General features: G+C 40.9%; 2 non-coding genes across 2 annotated transcripts; one reads left to right on the top strand and one right to left on the bottom strand.

Moving 5' to 3' along the window:
• Positions 1 to 4,924: 4,924 nt before the first annotated feature.
• On the top strand, positions 4,925 to 5,031 carry LOC147926960 (small nucleolar RNA R71). Its single transcript, XR_015583056.1, has one exon. It is a non-coding gene; the product is annotated as a small nucleolar RNA R71 (small nucleolar RNA).
• An 11,341-nt stretch (positions 5,032 to 16,372) lies between these two features.
• LOC147926959 (small nucleolar RNA R71) lies at positions 16,373 to 16,477 on the bottom strand. The gene has a single exon (XR_015583202.1). It is a non-coding gene; the product is annotated as a small nucleolar RNA R71 (small nucleolar RNA).
• Between the last annotated feature and the right edge of the window lie 7,630 nt (positions 16,478 to 24,107).

Here is a 24,107-nt window from a genome sequence, read left to right as displayed (position 1 = left end):
GTGAAAGAAATTTGATTGAGGATTCAAGACTAAAAATCAACAAAATACAACATCAAATGCAATGATATATACAAGTGAAGGTGATGATGGTACCTTAGGGACTGTGGAAGAAGTTGTCCACATCCATCTGCATGCTGTCATATGAGTAGTTGGGGTCCTCTTGGTGGCTCGGAGATGGACTTTGGGGCAGCTCGACGATAGAGATCGACCGTGGCTCGGTCGAGTGCATGTCCGAGTGGGGGGGTCGAGCTGGACCGCGAGTCTCCATATCTTGAGTCTGGTACTACTGGTTTTGCTGGTATAGTGCTGGATCCATAAAGTATTGGGGTGGGAAGGGAGGGTAATATGGATAACCTGGATAAGCAGCTGGAGGTGGGAAGCCATAGGGTGATCTGGGCTGGTGCTCGACCGGGTGCATTGGGGGTGCTCGGTCGAGTGACCCGGTCGAGTGCCTCGAAAATTGTTGTTATCGGGTACTTGAGCGCCTATTCCTCTGATTTGGCTCATACATTGAAGCCCTAGCTGGTTCCACGGGGTTTGCAACTCTTGAAAGTGCTCTAGTTGAGCTACTTCTCCTCAAAGGGCTTGAATGGCTTGGAGTTGAGTTTCCACTCTTCAGCTCAGCAATCTCCTTCTTTAGTCCCTTGATGGACTTAGCCATGTTAGTCACCTTCTTCTTCAGTTTGTCACCTTCTTCTTCAGTTTGTCAAACCTCTTCCCATGCCACTTATTCCATTTTTGCAAAAGAGTCATTCTCTTTGTATTCTCCCTCACTCCTCTACTATCTCTTGGATTGGGCTCATAGTCTTCAAAATAGAACTGCTCCTCTCCATCAGCCACTTGTGCATTCCCAGCTTCCTCAACTCTAGGTTGAACCACTCCATCAAACCAATGCTCCTCAGCTGGCCAAAAGTCAATGTTGGCTCCTTCTTGAATGGTGGTGAGCTCTTGGTTAGGCAATATGAATTGCTTTTTCCCAAGTGTTGGAAGCTCAAAGTTGAAAATGTGGTTCCCTTGATGCATCTCCTTGGCTAGGATGAGAGTGGAGGTAAGGTAGCTTGAGTCAATCCATCTTGGTGAGACCCCTTGTCCTCTATGTGGGATGTTAGCAGCTTGAAGGATTGGAGTGATGATGCCTCCAATGGTAAGTGCTCCTCTTGAACCCTTGTTCTCAAGCTTGCCTACCCAACTTCTCAAATATATCATATGGTCTATCAGCACCATTGCAAGATCAGTCTCCACAGTGCTACCAAGGATGATGGTTCCATTCCTTGCTTGAAGAAGAACTCCATTGAGAGCCAAGTCAATCATCTTTAGCTCTCCCTCATTGATGTTTCCAGTTTCCTTCCTAGCAAAGAAGGTATTGGCAAGAGCTTTGTGGTAGTACCTCAAGACTGGGCTCCTAATCCTTGAGCTCTTGGAGTTGGAGGATGAGTAAAGCTTGTTGTCCCCAATGGTCTCCCATACAGCATACAATTCGTCTCTTGGAACCATAAGGCTCCTATTGCTCCCAACTTCAAAACCAAACACATCAGCAAACTTCTTCATTGAAAACTCATGCTTCTTCCCTTTGATTGTGAAGGAGATATGACCAGCTCCTACTTCAGCATCCTTCCTCAAATATGTGTGCAGCTTGACAGTGGCTAGGAACTCACTGCTTTCCTCTCTATAGCCCTCCATACAAAGCCCCATGAATTTGGTAAGGCTGCTCTTCTCAAAGAGACACTCCACATCCTCATCAATGGCAAGCTTCTCCATGGTCTCCTTGCGTGGATACCTAGTTCCCAAGAACTCCATTCTCATGAAAGCATCATAAAGCTGCTTCTTTGACAATCCACAAGACTCAGCCTCTCCATCATCCAACAACTCTTCATCCTCACTTTCTTCTTCCTCACTTTCACTTTAACTCTCCTCTTGTTCAACTTCAACAGCTGGCCTCTTCCCTTTGGCCTTGTGTCTCCTTATCATCTCATCAAGAGTAGGCTTCCTTTCCTCCTCACTCTCAGTCCACTCAGGATCCTCCTCAACTGATTTTCTCCTAAGACTCGGCACCTGGCTCGACCGGTTGCTCGAACCGTCACTCGGTCGAGTGGTAAATCGAGTGGACCGTCGAGTGGCTCTCCCAGCTTCACCTCTTGATTCAAGGTCAGCATCACGACGTTCCATGGAGCTTGCAGCGGTTTTGTGAGACTTCTTGGTTATCTTGGAAGACAGTTTCAAAAGAAACTGAAGGGAATAGACTCAAAGCTCAAAGTTAATAGGTTAGTGACCCAAAAACTTGAAAGAACAAAGCTAGAGCAAGAGATGAACTTTGAAAGAGATTTTAAAGCTTGAATTTAAATGTTTTGAGCAAATGAGAAAATGTGAGAGGTATAGGATCGAGCAAGGTCTATATAAAGAAGGTAAGGAGACAAGGAGACAAGGGTGGAGCGTCCTTACCATTCAAAATTTGAATTGGGAATCTTTGACTTGCTTTTGGCTGCCACTCGACCCCACACTCGACCAGCACGTGGTCGAGCTCCTTGACCAAATTTGAAATTTCGAATATTTTTCTCCTTGTTCTTCCCTCCACTCGATCATTCTAGAAGAATGGGAATCGAATGGGCCTCAATTCTTATCCAGCTCGGTCGAGTACCCCTCGTGGCCTGGTCGAGTGGGCCTGCGAGTCTTCTTCTCCAAGTCCACAACTCTCCTTACCCAACTACATTCTCACTAAAAAGCCTGTCCAACAAAAACATAAAAGAAAACACATCAAAACTACTAAAAAATTAAACCATATTTACAAAGGATACCTTAGGGACTTCCTCCCTAGTGAGCTTGTTTAAAGTCACTAAGCTTGACTTTGGTTGTCTTTCTAGACTTGGTTCAAATACCAAGGAGGTGATAAAATCCTCCCTGGAACCTCTTGGTCACTTTGAAGCTGATCCTTGATCACCTCACCCTTAGCACAAAAACCATACTTCTTCTTCATTTTGAGTCTTGGTCTTGCTTTCCTCAAAGACCTCTTGTTCAGCTTAACTTGAAGATCCTCAACCATACTAGTCAACTCTTGAACTGACCTCTTAAGCTTTTCCACAGAATCCTGTTGAAGTGGGAACTCAACTTTTGGAGTTGCCTTATCACTTAACCCTTCTTGACCACCTTTGTCTTTGATAGTAAAAGGCTGGTCATCAATGGTGGGAAGGTTGGTTGGATTGTAGATATTGAACTTCATGACTACATCCTCAGCAATGTTCAAGGTCACAAGACCTTCCTTGACATCAATAACTGCTCCAACAGTGGCTAAGAATGGCCTCGCTAGCAAGATTAGATCCTCAGGTTCCTTGTCCATCTCTATCACCACAAAATCAGTATGAATCCTTGCTCTTCCTATCTTGATTGGGACATTCTCCAACCTTCCAACTACTTCTTTGTTTGATCCATCAGCTAGGAAAACATGGAGATTAGTGGATTTGAAATCAGTTCTTCCAAGCTTTTGAGCTATGGAATATGGCATGACACTTGTTGAAGCTCCCAAATCACAAAGGCATTGATTGTAGTGAAGGTAACTGATTGTGCAGGGCAGATAGAAAGGTCCAGGGTCCTTAAGCTTTATTGTAATGATCACTCCTCCAAGGTTCTCAAGATCCTTCTCATCTTGAGCTTCAGCCTTCTTCTTAGACAAATCAAGCAAAAAAATTTTGTAGAGAGGATATGGTTCATACTGTTCCAAGGCAGGTCCTCTCTCCTCCTCTTGGTAAGCAATGGTGATCTCTTGTATAGCCAACACTTCTTCCTTCTTCTCAACCACAGCTTCCTCATTCAAAACCTTTTCTTCCTCTTGTTGCTTAGCCAACATTGCCTTTTTCTCAATGATCTCCCTTAATTCCTTAATCTTCTGTGCTTTGAAACGCCCAAGAAAAGGTAGTGGAGGCTTGTAGGCAGGAGGAATGTACTTGGCAGGTTTGTCAGCCTCGGACTGTCCAGATCGATCGACCACTCGAGCACGCACACGGTCGAGTGGCTGCTCGAGTCCATGGTCGAGCTTAGGTGCGAGTTCCAATTTACTTGCACAAACATCACTTGGGGCTTCAGTAACTAATGAATTCCCCCAAACTTGAACTGCACTGTCCTCAGTGGCTTCCTCCTCATGAACTTGAATGGCTTTGGCTGTGAACTCCCTTGGGTCTTGGACAGCTTTTCCAGGAAGTTGGTTGGGTTTTGGAGCTGGAGAAGAGGCTATGTTACTCTCCATATACTTAACTCTGTAATTAAGACCTTCAAACTTCATATTCAGGTCATTATACTGGGATGTGAGCCTTTGATTCAACTCAGCAAACTGTTTGGCTTCCTCAATCTTCCCTTGTGTTTGACCAATCAACAGCTGCTGTATCATAGCTCTAAGGTCTTGTTCCTGGCCTTGGGCTGGAACACCTGTTGCTGTTGTTTGGGGACATAGTTTTGGTGCTGTTGAGGCTGTTGAGGCTGTTGAGGAGGGTAGACTTGATCTTGTGGGTTGGCCACATTTGTGCTCCTATAGGACAGATTATTGTTCCTAAACCCTCCTTGGTTATAACCCTTGAAGCCTCCTTGGTTTTGCATATAGCAAAGCTCAGCAAACTCATTCTCCCCCTCTTGAACTGGAAGCTCCTCTTCACTAACAAAGTGAATAGACTTTTGCTGGCTGAGCAAGATCCTATCAAGCTTTTCATTCACCATTTTCAGATCCTTCTTGTACTTGTCTTCTTGATCAGTTGATGATGATCTTATGGTTCTGTCATAGTCCTCATTGTAGTTCCCATCAGACTGTGCAAGATTCTCTACTAACTCCCAGCCTTCTTCCACATTCTTGTTGAGGAAGTTTCCATTGGAGGCTGTATCAAGAAGCATTCTGAACTTGGGAAGCACTCCTCTGTACAATGTGCTCAACAAAGACTCCACACTGAAACCATGATGAGGACATTGAGTTTGGTACCCCTTGAATCTCTCCCAAGCTTCACAAAAGCTTTCATTGCTCCTTTGAGTAAATCCAGAGATCTCATTCCTCAGCCTTGCTGTCCTAGCATTGGAGAAAAACTTGGCCAAGAAAGCCTTCTTACAGGCATCCCAAGTAGTAATGGCACCAGTAGGGAGGGTCTTTTCCCACAAATGAGCCTTGTCCCCAAGTGAGAAAGGGAACAACCTCAGCTTGAAACCATCTTCACTTACTCCATTGATCTTGGTAAGACCACAGATTCTGCAAACTCATCAAGATGATCTAGTGGATCCTCCATAGGTAATCCATGAAACTTATTTGCCTAAATCATTGAGATCAATCCATTCTTGATCTCAAAGTTGTTGTTGGCAACAGTTGGTGGCACAATGCCAGCTCTTTGGTTGTGAGTGTTGGGTGCATCTCCAGCACAATTGTTTCTTGGTCTTGGGACCTGATCCTGATGATCCATAGCTACTATAACCTCTTGTTGTTGCTGAACAACTCTCCTTTGCTTAGCTCCCAAACTCTTGGTCAACTTGTTGATGTTGTCAATAGGCCTAAGAAGATTGTCCTTTCCTTTGGACCTTGTGTGCATCAACAGACACAAACGATTTTTGCCAGGCAAGCGACTGAGCACAGGCTCAAGTAGGAGGGTAGGTCGATAGGAAAAAGAGGGTTATAGGGATCCGGCCTCTGGCTCGAGCAGGTGCTCGATCACGACTCGGTCGAGTGGTGGTCGAGTGACTGGTTGAGTGGTACCTGAAATGGAACTTCAACCCAAAAACAGAAGATTCGAGTGCAGCAACCTCACAAGTGTATAAAAGAACTTAATCTTTGACTAATATGGATCCTAAATGTCACAAAAACACACTCAAATGGGCAACAGCGCCAAATTGAAACAAGAATATTTGTGGGATGGTGAAAGATGAATGTGTATGATGATGAGATATAAAATGGATGGATGGGTGTTTCAATTCCCCTTATGCAGTTGTAGTATAAGCGGTGTCAATCCTAAATGAGTGTTTGTGAACAATCAAAATATGCATATGAATCTAAGTCAAGCCAAATGTAAAGATTGTTTGTCACTAACAATCCTAAAATTAAAATGTAAAAAGCAGAAAGTAAACTACAAGAACTAAGAACTAGATGCAAATAAAACAAGATGATTATAACAGAAATGATGCAAGAACAGAAATAGAAACTACTACTAATGAACTAATGCAAGACAATTAATAAACTGAAAACTAAATGTATGCAACTAGAATGAAACAGGAATGAAACAGGACAATCACAAATCATAAAACACAGAGTTCTGGGGATGAACTCGAGCAGCACTCGACCGAGTGTAGGTCGAGTGGGTGGTCGAGCTAGTCAAATCCGGGAAACAGAGCAATGCAATAAAAACAGAGTAATGCTAAACCAAATCAAGCAACAAGCAAGCAACAAGATTAAGACTTTAAAATCAATAAACAAGGAAGGTCCTGAGGATGGATTCATGGGATGAACTGATCATTGTGGCTGTCTAACTTGGTCAACAAATCTCAAGCAAACTATGAGCTAATCTCTAGACATATGAATCTAAGACAAGTTTCTCCCACTCTCATGGTCAAGAAACAATCAAGCCTGAGCATCTTCTAGACTTGTTCTCACAAAGTAAAGAATCTACACAAGCAGGCATTAAGCAATACATCTCAAACCAAACAAGACTCCTAATCTCTTAGCAAGCCTAATGGTAAGCTCTAGATCTAGCCTTATCTATGCTTCCTAAACATTGGTGTGATGCTAAGAAGCTTGAAATCAGACTCTACCCTCTCAGATATAGAATCAGCATTAAGATCATCTACCCTAGAAGAGATCTACAACAATCAAGCTTGACCAAATCACACAAACCACAAGATCAGTCCATCCTAACCATCCTCAAGATCCTAGGAAGACTACTCACAACAAGACATGATGAAACAAATCAAAAACCCAGAAATTATTGAAACTTGCATTATTAGAAAGATAAAACAGAGATCTTTAATATTGATAAAAAGGATCAAACTCAAATTCTCAATATTAAGAAAGTTATGAAACTCACAGTATTGAAGAATCTAGTCTTTTTCAAGTACAAAAATCTAAGAAAAATAAAATTGCAAAACGAATAAATCCCAAAAGGGTAAAAACTAGGTTTAGGGAATATCTAAAAAGCTGACTCCTCTTGGTGGCTTTATATAGGAAGGGGAGTGGAAGCCCTAAAAATGGGAAAAGTCAAAGTAGTCAACGGCTCGGTCAACTCGACCAGTGCTCGGTCGAGTGGTAGGTCGAGCTGGCTTCTCTCGTGCTTTCTCCACTCGGTCGAGTCCATCTTCCCACACTGTCGAGTGCTTGGTCGAGCTGGACCCCGGACCTTGGTTCTTCAGCCTTAACTCCCTTGCATTCCCTTCATGATTGCTTCACTTCTCTTCAGCATTGCTTCCATACTCTTTAAGCTCCAAAATCACATGTTTATGCATGAAAAGATGCAAATGCAATGCAACTAAACTCTAATGCATGATTAGTCCTAAAGCTACACAATAATGGTGAAAATGGCTAACAAAAGATGCAAAAGATGTGAATAAACTAAGGGAAAACATGGTAAAATATATGAACATCAGAAACCCAAGTTGCTCAAACCGCTAATGCCGTTCCACGCCAAGTTGTTGTACTTCTGGGAAATCACGAAGAGAATCCTAAAGGATATTGCAATGCTATCTCAGCCGTACCAGCCTTCACCTACCGTGACGCCAAGCCTATGGTACCACTCTTTGACTCTTATGAAGATGTTATTCGTATGACATGTCCATTTGATGAAGACCCAGGACGCTTTGTTTGCTCATGCTCCATAACAGGCATTGAATTCTCTAACTTTATTTGTGATTCTGGTGCTAATGTTAATGTTATGTCAAGAAGTGTAGCCGATACACTAGGATTGCGAGACATATCTCCATCCAACCTCAGTCTAGTCTTTGGAGACTCATCACAAAAGTTTCCGGAGGGATTTGTTCGAGACCTAAAACTTGTAGTAGGAGACTGCATAGTTCCTACCGATTTTGACATCCTAGATATGGAAGAAAAGACCGAGAGACCATTCAATTTAGGAAGACCATTCCTAGCTACTGTTAGAGCCATCATAGACCACAAGTCAAAGAGGACAACCTTTGCCTACATCAACAAGAAGAGGTCATATCTGACTCTCTCCAAGCTGAAGCCATGGCCGACCTACTCTCTACATGAAGAACCGATGGATCCTAACATTGACAAGCTGAAGCAATTCGACCATTCTGCATCCACAAGTGCCAACAACCTGCTACCCAAGCCACCTAAACAGCCTAAGCCACCACAAATTTCCAAGATAAAGATCATAGTTCCTCCTGAGCTAAGCAACGAGAGCAAGGAACAGATCCAAGAGATGATAAGGCATACTAAAGAAGTTCTTCTTCATGCTAAAGTTTTTGAAACTTCTACAAAAGGAAAACTTGTCATTGAAGCTGGAGCAGACTATCAAGATATCAAAGGAGCTGAAGGAGCATTGATTCCCGAAGATGACTTTTCTCAAGCCTAACTTGGCCGCTACCGTCGAGCCAACGACGTTAAACAAGAGCGCTTCTTGGGAGGCAACCCAAGCTAGTAAGTATTTATATTTAGGAATTATTTTCTTTTACTATTGATATTTTTGCATTTTAGTTTCAGGTTTATAAAAAAAACAAGCACAAAAAATAGAAAAATAGAAAAGCCAAAAAGAAGGAAGAAGAAGTCCATTGATTGGCAATGCACACCATATCTAGTGGCAAGCACCACCAATGTGACCAAAGAATGCCGAAGGCGACGGATCATCACCATCCTTGAGTGACTGATGCCGAGAGTCCCCACTAGCTGTACCAGCCGTAGCCAATGCCATGTCTTACGTACCGTGTACCACATTCTATGTACCGCGTACCATGGCCACCGTACCTGCTGCTTATGTCCGCGACCATTCATCCGTGTACCGCGAGACAACTCCGAACCACCACAATCCTCACCACCTACCATCACCATTCTTTTATTTAGGTATGTTTTTGTTATTTTTATTTCCTCATTATTATTGATGGTTTTAAGTTTTTGTTTTAAGGAGGATGCATTTAGAGATATATCAAATAGAATTCGAATGAACTTAGCCTAGTTCAAACTCGATACCAAGCAACCAAAGCAATTACAAACGGTTAGTCACCACATTTTCATTCCACAGCCGACCTCTAGACAATTTTTGGGCGACCATAAAACGTTTAGGGTCGACACAAACACATTCCATCAAGGTGACATTGTTCTGAAACCCTACACTTTTTTTTATCATTTTTAATCCTCATCTCTTTCTTTTTTCCCACCGAGGACGGTGTGATTTAAGTCTGGGAGGGAAGGATGTTTCATCCTATACTAACGCTACTTTCTATTTTGTTGACTTGAGACCTTTTTCCACTTTTTACATCAATAATTTTGACATTTTTATCGAGTCACATTTTTTTTTATTGAGTCAAAACTAGTAGGGGATTATGATCTTATTATAACGGTATATTTGATTTGGATTAACACTCTTATGATTCTTGATTATGCTTGACAACAGAACCAAAGTTTGGAAAGACTGTGAGCCGACTCAACAATCCCCCAAGTCCCTATTCGATGGATATTTAGATGATCTAACGTTGTCTCTAACTTTTATAAGACCTAAACCGGACTTAATTTTCAAGCCCAGGGAATTGGTATTCATTGGACTAGATCTCTACATTCAAGCCACACAAGACATTGCACTTCTTCAAAAGTATGTTCCCCTCTCTCTTCCCTTCAATACTTAAAAAAAAGAAGAAGAAAAGAAAAAAAAAGAATAAAAGATGAGATGATTTTGATCAGTTTAAAGAGGTAGGTAAATTACCCGTGACCTCATTATTCTACTCTCTAGTCAAATGATCACACAAAGCTTGGAAGTGAGGGGTAGGTAAATTACCGATGACCCCGATATTCGCCTACACCTTTGATTAAAAAAAAAAAAAAAGAAGAAGTGAGAAAAGGGAGAGGAAAGGAATCATATGAAGAAAGTCTTGTCTTGAAGTGAGTCTGTAAGCCATTGATCGATTTTCCCATGGTAAGATTTCACTTTTTATTATTGCTTAATCTATGTAAAGAAATGACAATGGAAATTCTGGAGACTCTAAAGAATTGTGGGATCAAGGAGCGTTGATGACTCTCATGGTGGATTACAAATGTAATTTCCTAATGTCAAGGTGAAGAAGAGTGCAAAGACAATATCCCCAAAGATAAGTGAATTCCCATTTTTCAAAACCTCTTTTTCATGATTTATTCTGATTTTTTGCTTGAGGACAAGCAAAGACTAAGTCTGGAGGAGTTGATAACATCATTATTTTACTCATATTAGCTATAGTTTTCATATGCATTTAGGAAGAGTTTGATGAGATTTAAGGTATAAAAGGTCTATTATCAACTATTTCAGGTTTCAACAAGGTTTTACAGATTTTATAGCAATTTGGTCCAAAACGAAAGGAAAATACCTTTTAGGAAAGTTTCAGAATTTTAAAGAACGGGCAACGTTTGAAGAACTTCCAGAACTCACATTTCAACGTACTTGGTGTCTATGGAAAGCTGGAAGAGTCATATTTCTCCTCGAAGTGGAATCAAGTCGATCCATCCAACCATCCAGAAGTTATGCCCGATTTACCGAGACGTACCTTAAACCGACCTAAGAAGAACCATCAAGCCCATGGGCTTTTATTTGAAGGCCTGACCACTGACCACCACGGCGGCCCAGTCCAAGACTCCTCCACGGTCCATAACCCTATTTCGCTGCCCCTTGTCCTGCACTGCACTCAAGAAGAAAAGACGTTTCTAACCTTACAAACCCTAATCCAAGACAAAACCCTTTAAATACTCTTAAGACCTAGGGTTTCAAGGTGTGTTCTTCATTGCCTCCAAAACTGCCCCTGCCGTGCGACCCTAGACGACCAGAGAAGCTCTCTCTTGCTCGGCGTTCCATTGAAGCTTGAAGATCCACCATCTCTCTCTTTCTACTTTTTCTACTCTTTCATACTTACTTTGCTTTGGGATCAAGTTACTTTTGTGACAAATAGAGAAGTTTACTTTGAACCCCCTTTTGTTTATTGATTCACTTTTGATGCTATACTTCATAATATAAATGTTGTTTCTTTGCATCATGAGCCAGTAGTTTACTTTGTTGGGTTCTATGGGGTGATTCAATGGGAATTCATAGGTTCGCTTCAATTAGGTTGTTAGATCTTAATTTCGGTTTTATATTAGAGTTCTTTTGGGACATCTTTATCTTAATGCTTATGCTTGGATTGATCACCAAGCACTGATCTAGAGAATGGGAGCGCTAACCGCGTTATCCGACTTCTCTGAACTAGTGTTATACCGAAGCCTTGCTCGTAACCTGCGTAAGTTGAGTTGCGAAGTTTGGTGAATGTATCGAACTTGTTTAACTAGCTGGTTGACATGCGACGTTGCCTGCGAAAGTTGAGTAACGAAGTGTGAAGACTTTAGACTTTCATTCTATGAGAATAGCTTGTTAGTTCATTAGTGTTTTGTAGTTGAGAACCTAAACCGAAAATTAGTATTTACTTGTTAGATCTTACAGTTAATATTGCTTAGAACCATGAAAACCCTAAGATGACTCCCAAAACGCCCAACGCCCTAGTCTTATAGTTTCAAACCGTTTTTATTTATTTGCAATAGTTTTTAGGAAAACCAAAACCCCAATCTATTCTTTAGTCTTAGCCATAGTTCTTTCTCTTTTAATTCAATTTGTGTTTGCTATTACTCTCTGTGGGATCGATCCAAAAATACTACAATTGATTAACTGTGCACTTTCAGTCGTCGTGTAGTCTTTTCAGGTAAAAGATTTGGAGTGAAATTCTACACACATCAACTTCAATTCTACCCAAGTCTCCATAGGGTGTTATCTATTTCTCCTCATGCTTATCACCAACTGATCTCACCAAGTAATAGCATAATAACAAAATCCAGTGGCTGCAACTCGTACCTTCTTCATTTCGCAATAGTTTTGACAACTAAAAATCGACTCAATCTTTTTCTCCCACTCTAGATATGCATTTGGATCAATTTTCCCTTGAAAAGATGTAATCTTCAGCTTATTACCTCCAATGTTGTCATAAATTTGATCCATGTCATCTCTATGTTGTGACCTCATATAGCTTCTTCTTGATGATTGCTTACTGTAATAATCATTAGCCCTTGCTATTCTAGGTTGATCTCCTTCTCTTTTATGATGCACAATTTGTGGTTGCCTCAGTTGTGCTTGTGTTTGAACTTCATCCAACCTCTTGTAGATGGTATTCATCTCAACCCTCATCAACCGACGTATCTCTCCCATAAGTGCTTGAACTTGTAGATCATTACACATTTTTTTTTTTTTGCTTTTTTTTTTCTCTTTATTTTTTGCTTTTTTTTTTCTTTTTCTTTTCTTTGTCTTTTTTTTTTCAAACTCAAGGCTGTGCTCTGATACCACTTGATGTGATGTTCCGATACCACTTGATATGATCCTCCCATGGAATCGGCATCTTCGAATTGCTAGATAGAGACAACTTGATTCTAAAGACAATGAAGCCTCAAGAATAAAGATGGTGTAATGAATGGTCGCACAAGAGTTGCGGAAAGACTCTTGATATGCCGGTTTGATCTTTCAGCCTCGTACCAAAAAGATCGGATCTCTCAGCCTTGCACTAAGGAGATCGGTTTGTGACTGTTGGAATCACACCAAGCAGTAGGTTTTGATATTTGGAATCACAGCAAACAATTGGGTTTTTCACAAAGAACAGAATAGAATCCCTTAAAAAGAAAGAAAAGGTTTTGATAAAAAGTTGGTTGATTATTCAATTGCTCTTACATGAGTTTTTATAGGAAAAGAAACTTGGTTACTGATGTTCATATATTTTACCCTGTTTTCCCTTAGTATATTCACATTTTGCTATCCATTTTGACCATTATTGCATAGCTTTAGGACTAATCATGCATTAGAGTATAGTTGCATTGCAATTGCATCTTTTAATGCATAATCAGGTGATTTTGGAGCTTAAGGAGCATGGATGCAATGCTGAGGAGAACTGAAGCAATCATGAAGGGAAAGCAAGAGAGTTAAGGCTGAAGAACCAAGGTCCAGAGTCCCACTCGACCGCCCACTCGACCAGACACTCGACCGTGTGCAGAGAGAGACTCGACCAAGTGGAAGATGAACGAGAGAAGCCAACTCGACCGGTCACTCGACCGAGCACCGGGTCGAGTTGGCCGAGCCACCTAGCTATTTTGTCTTTTAGCATTTATAGGGCTTCCACTACTTTTTCTATATAAGGGCTTGTACCCTGCAGCCACCAAGGAGTCCAGCTTTTTAGATAGTCAAAAACCTAGTTTTTATCTTTTTCGGAATTATTCCTTTTGCACTTTTATTTTCTTAGATCTTGTACCTTCTTTTGTAGGAGAAAACATAAGATTCTTGGATTTTGTTGGTTCTATAACTTTCAAGATATTAAGAATTCGTGTTTGATTCCTTCTTGAATATTGTAGATCTTTGCTTTATCTTTGATTTGATGCAAGTTTCAGTATTTTCGGGGTTTATGACTTTGATGTTCATCATGTGTTCTTGTGAGTAGTTGCTTAGGATCTTGAGGATGGGTTAGGCTGGCTTGTGTTTGAGGTTTGTTTGAATTGGTCAAGCTTGATTGTGGTAGAATCTCTTCTAGGCTAGATGGTCTTAATGCTGATCCTATAACTGAGAGGGTAGGGTTTGATTTCAAGCATCTTAGCATCACACCAATGTTTAAGGAGCATAGATAAGGCTAGATCTAGAGTTTACCATTAGGCTTGCTAGGAGATTAGAGGTCTTGTTTGTTATTTGACATATTGCTTAATACCTGCTTGTGTAGATTCTTTACTTTGTGAGAACAAGTCTAGAGATGCATGAGTTTGATTGTTTCTTGCCATGAGAGTGGATTAAACATGTCTTAGAAATATATGTCTAGAGATTAGCTCAAGTTGTTTGAGATTTGTTGACCAAGTTAGATGACCTCAATCATTAGTCCAGCCCATGAATCCCTCCTCAAGACCTTCCTTGTTTATTGATTTCTTAGTCTTAATCCTTCTGCTTGCTTGTTGATTGATTCGCTTTCATATTGCTCTGTTTTTCTTGTGTTGCTATGTTTTTCGCGTTTTTCCAGCTCGACCCTGCACTCGATCTACACTCGATCGAGTGCTTGCTCGAGTTCATCCCCGGAACTTTGGTTTATGATTTGTAGTTGTCCTGTCTTATCTCTTGTCTCATTCTAGTTGCATTTTTGTTGCATTTACTTAGTGTCCTGTTCATTACTTACCTTGCATTAGTTCATTACTATAGTTTCTATTTCTGTTCTAACTTCATAATTGTCATAATCATTCTGTTCCATTTACATTTAGCATATAGTTCTAGTAGCTTTTACATTCTGCACTTTACATTTCATCATAGGATTGTTAGTGACAAACATCCTTTGCATTTGGCTTGACTTAGACATATATGCACATCCTTATTGCTTGCAAACTCTCAGATTGGATTGACACCTCTTGTACTACAATTGCATAAGGGGAATTGAAACACCCTGCCATCCATTCATTTCATATCTCATCATTCCATACATTCACCAATCTCACCCACAAACATATGAGTTTGAGTTACAAAGCCAAGTATTAACTAGTCTTGAAACTAAAAACAATAAAGATAGATAATTGAATGAAGATTCAACTCTTGGTGCATGTATCCCTTCTTCCAAAGTGATTCTTGGTGCATGTATCTCCATTTTCGTCACTCCTCTTTGACCACAAAATAAAGGATTATTTTGGTTTTCTTGGACTTGAATTAGGCTCAAAGTGGGCTGGACTTGATAGACATCATCCCAATACAAATTCACATGCTCTCATTGCCCATAATCTCTTGAATTGGCCCATTAAGTGCATTCCTTAGCTTCTTAGCTCTTTGACTCCTTGGTCAAATTTGCTGATGAGAAACAACATGGACTGTACTATTTCTTCACCTTGGGTTTAGTAGACACAACTACTGGTTGTCAAACATAATTCTGGAAGCTCCTAAACCAATTGGACCTAAAACTCTCCAAGTGAAGAACTAGATTGACCTCCTTTGGCAAATGGGGTGTATCTTTGTGGTTTATTGGCCAAATCTTGTGTTCTTTGGGTTGTTTGAAACATAGGAGATCGATTGAAATATTCCAATTGATTTCGTGTCCAAATTGATGATGAGTTGGTCCGTGTAACACAATCATTGTCTCAGACGTGAAACTGTGACTGGGACAGATCCACTTACTTGAAATATCCATATCTTTCAAGTACGAACTGATTTTAATGTGATTCCAATTCTCAGTGATTCTAGGATTGATCAAGATTCCAGCATAAATTCTTCTGGCTTGGTTGGAATCCTCCTTTGAATGCTCATAGCTCCAGTTCGCGTAGCCATGAGTTCACCTCATTTGTAAAATGAATAACTCTTTCATTTGTACTCCGATAGGACTAATTTCACCTCGTGATATGCTCTAGATGTGGTAAGAATGAATCCAAAATGATTGTTTGGCTGGAAGAATTCATCTTTGACTCCAAGGTCGTTTTGTATGGTTTCATGATCATATCAAAAACTTGCTAGATCAAGTTCTTTTTATTTATTTTTGTACTGACTTGTTTTCGTTTTCTGCTTGTTTGTTTTGTGTTTCAAGTACAACCCGAGCATCAACCCGATCAGTCACTCGATCACCTAGATCGAGTTTACCATCGAGTACCTGCTCAGATACTTGTTTGTGCATGCAAACACGGTCTAAAGGTAGATAGTACCTCAGTCCTTTTATCGACAACATCGATACACCTCGGCTACTCTGACCTCAACAAGTACAGCCACCATTACAACCACCACTACAGCCACCACTACAGCCACCAATTGAGGAAGAAATGAATCAGTAAAAAGGTCCACATGCCCCTCAATAGAGGAACAACATTGGAGCTGGGGATGCTCCCTCTACTCATACTCTGAGGCATGGTATTGTGCATCCTGCTGTTCAAAACAAATACTTCGAGATTAAGAGTAGTCTCATCCAGATGATCCAGAGCAACAAGTTTCATGGATTACCAATGTATGACCCATTGGATCATTTAGAGGAGTTTGATAGGCTCTGTAGCCTAACAAAGATCAATGGAGTCAGTGAAGACGGCTTCAAGCTGTGGCTATTCCAATTTTATCTTGGTGATAAGGCACACATTTGGGAGAAATATTTGTCTAAGGAGTCTATCACCACATGTGAAGCCTGCAAGAAGGCGTTCCTCGCTGAAATCTTCTGCAACTCCTGAACAACAAGGTTGAGGAATGACATCTCCAGCTTTGTTCAAAAAATAATGAGACGTTCAGTGAAGCCTGAAACATTTCACGGGATATGCCAACTGGTGCCCACATCACGGATTCAGCAATGTATCCTTACTCAGCACCCTTTACCGCGGCGTAGTCCCAAAAATTAGGATGTTGTTGGACACTGCCAGCAATGGAAACTTCCTTAACAAGGTTGTTGAGGATTGTTGGGCTCTTGTGGAAAATTTGGCCCAATCTGATGGGCATTACAATGAAGATTATAACTGAACCATCCGCTTTTCATAAGACGACAATGCAAAGTACAAGAGGAACATGAAAGCTCTCGATGACAAGTTAGACAGGGTACTCCTCGCCCAACAACAAAATGTCAGCTTTATAACTGATGAAGAACAGTTTCAGCAACAAGATCGGGAGACTGTTCAGCCTAAAGATATCAATTACATCAAAAACTAGGCCGGCTACAACAACAGTGCTCCACAACCTCTTACTCCTTTCAACAAGCGCTCCAATCCGCAACCACAGTTACCGAGTTGCTTCGCACCACCACCGTCATCACAACCCGACTTGCTTAGCATGACACAACAAATCCTGCACACCCAAACACGTGACTCAGTCGACACAGCCAGACGATTCGCTGATCTAAATAGTTGCCTAGAGACAAATTATCAGAATCTGAACCATAAGTTTGACACTATGTGTAACGCCCCCAGACCACTCTATGCCCCGGACAAGGGCATGGAACGCCCCGGGTCGCCACAGTGCCCGGAGATCGCATCCTGGTGGTCCGGCTGAGGGACGGAAGCTGAAGCTTCCCGACCAGTCCTCCTGGACGCGACTCCACCCACGGCCGAGGTTGGCTTGGGCTTTGCAACCCTCACGGCCCTGGCGCGTTGTGTTGGCCCGGACAAGGCCAATATATCAGATGCAACTTGCCATTTTTCCCCCAAAAACCGAATTTATATTACTTAATAAATTATTACATTGAAAATAAGTTATCGAGCAATATACATATAGAGTCGGAAAAACTTATAGAGAACATTTAGGAAAATATATAGGGTTTTCAAACAACACACAACAAAGAACCCTATCCGGTACCCTACGTTTGCTCCAGCTCTACTCTCAACTAAGCTCCCTGGACACACAAATATTATCATGAGTAATCTAAGATAACTCAGTGAGCCTGTGTACCCCATCCTAAACATGCATTCTAATTTTTCCCGCCTCATCTACCCCAACAAGCAAGGAAAAAAGCAAGCAATCATACAAACAAACAATAATCAATCACAAGAACAACAAGCTACGCACTCAACCGAGCTGCACACTCTATCATAGTACGCACTTAATCAAAGCTACGCAACGAAAGCATTAGCGGAAGCATCACAACAACAACACGGTTAGATCAGTTCTCACTCAACTTGATTGACTTAATCTCCACTCACAACACTAAGGCGTCGTAAAGTCAGACAAGGGTTACTTGACTACTCTAAACTCTCTACACTTACAACCACAACAAGACGTCCTAGAGTCCTACAAGGTTACTCGTACACTCTAGACTCTTTCACCTAAGGGCCATGTCGATTTCTGTTCCGTTCCTTGACTCACCCGATGCTGAAACCACACAGGTAACCAGCAAAGGGGAATTTCCCACGCTGAAACCACACAGGTAACCAGCGTGAGCCCAACAAGCTACGACGTCTAGTAGTGGTCATTCTAGTGGCCAACTAGACATGACATTGTCTCACGTAAGTGTGCACCGAGAACTCCCGTGAGACAATCAACATTCACATGAAACAGAAAACCGACACTCTATCCTAGCTACGACTCAAGAACTCACCTCAATTCAAGAGACTAGCTAAGACCATGCTACAACTCATAGGTTAGCAAACACTAAGATTTTAGCACTACCACTACACATGCATTTAACAAGAAATACCACAAAGTTATTTCACGTTAACCTCAACACCAATCAAACCGTCTACTAGATGGAGGTCATTGGGACCCATCCAAAGCGGTGATAAACTCAACAAGCAAGAATTCAAGCCTACTAGCAAACAATTCAATCAACACAACCACTAAAATCTACAAGCAGCGAGAACTACAATTCAAGCAGCCTAGATTTTTCTACATGCATGCAACTAATCTATCTGATTCTTAAGCAAGTCACATTTGCTACAAAAATCTATTAGTTCTGCTCACCATGCGAATCCTTGGTTCAAATTTTAAGCAAACTCACAATGCCAAACAAGCATCAATTCCTCACGAATTATATGTTCATTTAACATGAATTCTAGCGAATCCTACCATTTACGCATGCAATCATCTATCTATCTAGTTCTACCATGAACCTAGACTAGATGCAACAATCAATAGGTACGTACATGGCCCGAAAGACCCGTGCAGAACCCCACACAACCTACCAAGGATTCTAACACACAAAGACCGCAGAACTCACAGTGATTGGCAGATTGATTCTCCGGACTTCACAGCACCGCGGATCAAACAGCCTCTTCCTTCTCACCAACAGCGTCGCTTCGACTTGACCGCTTCTCAACTCGACAGCACTTCCCCGGCTTCAAAGATGTCTCTCTCCTCTTGAGAGAAAACAAGACTTAAGAGCTTTCAGTTTTCTTCTTCTTTTGAGCTAAGTGATGGAATGAGTGAAGGGTGGCCTCCCTTATTTAAACACATATTTTTTGTTGGTGGTGATATGGTATGATGAGATATGAATGATGATGAATGAATGGAGTGCAGGGTGTTTCAATTCCCCTTATGATGTTGCAGTATAATAGGTGTCAATCCAATCTGAGTGTTTGCAAGCAATCAGGATGTGCATAAATGTCTAAGTCAAGCCAAGTATGAAGTATGTTTGTCACTAACAACCTATTGATGAAATGTAAAATGCAGAAAGTAAAAGCTACAAAGATAGATGCTAAATGTAAAGAGAACAAACTAATCAAAGCTATGATGAAGCAAGAACAGAAATAGAAACTATAGTAATGCAAGTAATGAACTAATGCAAGGCAAGTAATGAACAGGATACAAAGTGAATGCAACAGAAATGCAACTAAAACGAAACAGGAATTGAGACAGGACAACTACAAAGCATAAACAAGTATTCTGGGGATGCGCTCGAGGAAGCACTCGATCGAGTGTAGATCGAGTACAGGGTCGAGCTGGACAAACGCGAGAAACATAGTAATGCAAGGAAAACAGAGCAATACAAAAGCGAATCAAACAACAACCAAACAACAGGATTTAAGCTAAGAAATAAATAAACAAGGAAGGTCTTGAGGAGGGATTCATGGGCTGGACTAATGATTCAGGTCATCTAACTCGGTCAACAAATCTCAAACAACTTGAGCTAATCTCTAGAAAATGATCTCCTAGAACATGTTAATCCACTCTCATGGCAAAAACAATCAAGCTCATATATTTTTAGACTTGTTCTCACAAAGCAAAGAACTTATACAAGCAAGCATTAAGCAACAGATCATCTATAGTCAATAATCAAACAAGACATCTAATCTCCTAACATGCCTAATGAAAATCTCTAGATCTAGCCCTATCTTTGCACCTTAGACATTGGTGTGATGCTAAGAGGCTTGAGATCAAACCCTACTCTCTCGGTTATACGATCAGCATGAAGAACATCTAGCCTAGAAGAGATCTACAACAATCAAGATTGACCAAATCAAACAAACCTCAAACACAACCTAGCCTAACCCATTCTCAAGATCCTAAGCAACTACTCACAAGCACACATGATGAACAACAAAGCCATAAACCCAGAAAATTCCAAAACTTGTATCTAGAGAAAGATAAAGCAAAGATCTACAATATTGAAGAAGGAATCAAACTCGAATTCTCAATATTTTGAAAGTTATGAAACCAACAAATATGAGGAATCTTTTGTTTTTTTCCTTCAAGGAGGTACAAGATCTAAGAAAATAAAAGTGCAAAAGTAAATAATTCCCAAAAGGGCAAATACTAGGTTTGAGAATTATCTAAAAAGCTGGACTCCTTGGTGGCTGCAGGGTGCAAGGTCTTATATAGTAAAAGGAGTGGAAGCCCTAAAAATGCTAAAAGACAAAATATCTAGGCGGCTCGGCCAACTCGACCTGGTGCTCGGTCGAGTGACCGGTCGAGTTGGCTCCTCTTGTGCATCTTCCACTTGGTCGAGTCCATCTCCGCACACGGTCGAATGTCTGGTCAAGTGGGCGGTCGAGTGGAACTCCGGACCTTGGTTCTTCAGCCCTAACTTCCTTGCTTTCCTCTCTTGATAGCTTCATTCTTCTTCAGCATTGCCTCCATGCTCCTTAGGCTCCAAAATCACCTGTTTATGCATGAAAAGATGCAAATGCAATGCAACTATACTCTAATGCATGAACAGTCTTAAAGCTATGCAATAATGGTCAAAATGGATAGCAAAAGATGCAAAAGATGTGAATATATTAAGGGAAAACAGGGTAAAATATATGAACATCAACACCCCCAAACTTAGTCTTTGCTTGCCCTCAAGCAAATAATCAAGACATAAGAAGGTAGTTGAGGTTTAAAAGTGGGATCTCAGCTCCTAAAGTTTGCCAATAGACCAGCTAGAATCAATGTCCAATTTACTAGTACTATCATGCAAGTTGAATGAGCTGTACTTAAAGATTTGAGCCGATCACAACCTTTACTGATTTGAGCCTTAGATGTCCACATGCATTCAAATCATCCATTTCCTTTAACATTCATTAATCAAGAACATGAATCAATTCTATGCAATGCTTAAAACTCATTTGGCTTGGAGATAAAGGTTTTTGAGACAATGGTGGTCTCTCTTTAGAGTGGGGCTTATCAATATCAAGGTTCTCTCATAAAAAATGGATTGAGTTTTAGAAGAATGCTAAAGGTAAGAACACTTAGACACATACAAGAACAAAACCTTGTCTACCCAAAGGCACCCAAAGTATTCATCCTACCAATCTAAACCCAAATCATCCTAGTGCTACCCTTTAACTTCTTCACTTCTCTTTCACCCTTTTCTCTTTTGGTTTTCAAGTCTTAGGAGAGGTTTCTTATTTGATCTTTATAGTGGGATGAGGGATTCTTACTTATTTGCTATGGTTCTGTTTTCTTATTATTATTAAGACATACAAGCATTTTGCTAGACTCTTCTTTTCTTTCTTTTCTTTTCTTTAACTAGAACCATCTTCAACATTTTTTTTTTTACTTCCCATCCTTTCACTAGAGCTTTACTTAAACACATTCTCCTCTTAAAGACTCTACCTTTTTCTTTCTTTTTCTCCTCTTTTCTTTTCAAAACAGCCAAGTCCCAAACCCAACAAGTGAACCACCTAGTCCTATCTAGTTTAAAAAATGCAAACTAGAACTACACAAGGCTTTACTCTTGTCAGTTCAAACCTAACACTTTCTACCAAGCTCAATCCCAAAATAGGCCTCACATACACAAGAAAAAACATGGCTTGAAAGAAGGGTTGATTAATGGGTAGGGAAACTGATTTTAATGGTTTAATCAGCTACTTCGATCAACAAGAGTAGTAAAAAGGAGAAAGATGATCCAAATATTTATATGGTATCCATGAGTTTAAAGCAATGCACACATTGATAATTGTAAGTCAATATTAGGTTCTTATAAATAGGAAATGGCTTCAAATCACAACATGCTTCAATTTAGACCAAATGAAATGCATGAATTCAAGGCTTGGTTCAATCTTATGCTTCTAACTACTCAACTAGCATGAAAGTACTATTAACTTGGGCATTGATCCTAGTTTAGTGAATCTAGCAAGCTAACAAGGCAAAACTCATCATAGATCCCTAATGCAAATATTTAACAGTCCTACATGAAACATGCTAACAAGATCCTAATATGCAATGCAAACTACATGAACACTCTTTTTTTATAAAGATTTTTGCAAGATTTTTCAAATTTTTAGGGTTTTTCTATGCCTTAGATGCTATGCAAATGCTAACATGATTATGCTAAAAATTTGAAATAAGAAAACAAAACACAATGTCAAATGCTATCTCAACCCTCCCCCAAACTTTAATCACACAGTCCTCTGTGTGAAATAAATTTGTAAGAGGATTCAAGACTTAAAACAAAACACAATATGAAATGCAATGGTATTTACAAGGGAAGGTGACAGTGTTACCTCATGGATTGTGGAAGAAGCTGTCCACATCCACATTCATGCTGTCAAATGTGTAGTTGGCGTTTTGTTGATGACTTGGAGAAGGAGATTGGGACAACTCGACTATAGCAATCGATTGGCACTCGGTCGAGTGCCCGGTCGAGTGGGGGGGGGGGGTCGAGTTGGACTGCGAGTGCCAAAATTCTGACCTTGCTGCTGGTAGAACTGGGGCAAGAGTGCTGGATCCATGAAGTACTGGGGTGGGAAGGGAGGGTAACCTAGATAACATGGATAAGCAGCTGGAGCTGGGAAGCCATAAGGTGTTCTGTGCTGGAACTCGGCCGAGTGCATCTGGGGTGCTCGGTCGAGTGGGTGCTCGATTGACCCGGTCGAGTGCCTCGAAAATTGTTGTTCTTGGCTACTTGAACTCCTCTTCCTCTGAATTGGCTCGTACATTGAGGGTCTAGCTGGTTCCACAGGGTTTTCAACTCTTGAAAGTGCTCTAGTTGAGCTACTCCTCCTCAAAGGGCTAGATGGTGTTGGTGAAGAATTTCTACTCTTCAGCTCAGCAATCTCCTTCTTTAGGCCCTTGATGGTCTTAGCCATATTCCCCACCTTCTTCTTTAACTTATCAAAATTCTTCCCATGCCATTTGTTCCACTTTTGTAGGAGTGTCAACCTCTTGCTATTCTCCCTCACTCCTCTACTATCTCTTGGGTTGGGCTCATAATCCTCAAAGTAAAACTGTTCCTCCCCATCAGCCATTTGCACATCTCCAGCTTCATCAACTCTAACTTGAGCTGTTCCATCAAACAAGTGCTCCTCTGCTGGCCAAAAGTCAATGTTTGCTCCTTCTTGTATGGTGGTGAGCTCTTGATTGGGTAGGAAAAGTTGTCTTTTCCCAATTTTTGGAAGCTCAAAGTTGAAAATGTGATTTCCTTGATGCATCTCCTTGGCTAGTATGAGTGTGGAGGTGAGGTAGCTTGAATCTATCCATCTAGGCATGACCTTCTTTCCTCTAAGTGGCACCTTAGCAGCTTGTAGTATTGGAGTGATGATGCCTCCAATGGTTAGAGCTCCCATGGAACCTTTGTTGTGCAACTTCCCTACTAATGTTCATATATTTTATTCAGTTTTCCCTTAGTTTATTCACATCTTTTTCATCTTTTGCTATCCATTTTGATCATTATTGCATAGCTTTAGGACTAATCATGCATTAGAGTTTAGTTGCATTGCATTTGCATCTTTTCATGCATAAACATGTGATTTTAGAGCTTAAGGAGCATGGAAGCAGTGCTGAGGAGAAGTGAAGCAATCATGAAGAGAAAGCAAGAGAGTTAAGGCTGAAGAACCAATGTCCGGAGTCCCACTCGACCGCCCACTCGACCAGACACTCGACCGTGTGCAGAGAGGGACTCGACCGAGTGGAAGCTGCACAAGAGAAGCCAACTTGACCGGTCACTCGACCGAGCACCGGGTCGAGTTGGCCGAGCCGCCTAGCTATTTTGTCTTTTAGCATTTTTAGGGCTTCCACTACTTTCTCTATATTAGGGCTTGTACCAGCAGCCACCCAAAGAGTCCAGCT

The sequence above is a fragment of the Camelina sativa genome, chromosome 15, assembly GCF_030686135.1.
Source record: "Camelina sativa cultivar CO46 ecotype springtype chromosome 15, ASM3068613v1".
NCBI lineage: Eukaryota > Viridiplantae > Streptophyta > Magnoliopsida > Brassicales > Brassicaceae > Camelina > Camelina sativa.
This window is presented reverse-complemented; position numbering and strand designations above follow the sequence as displayed.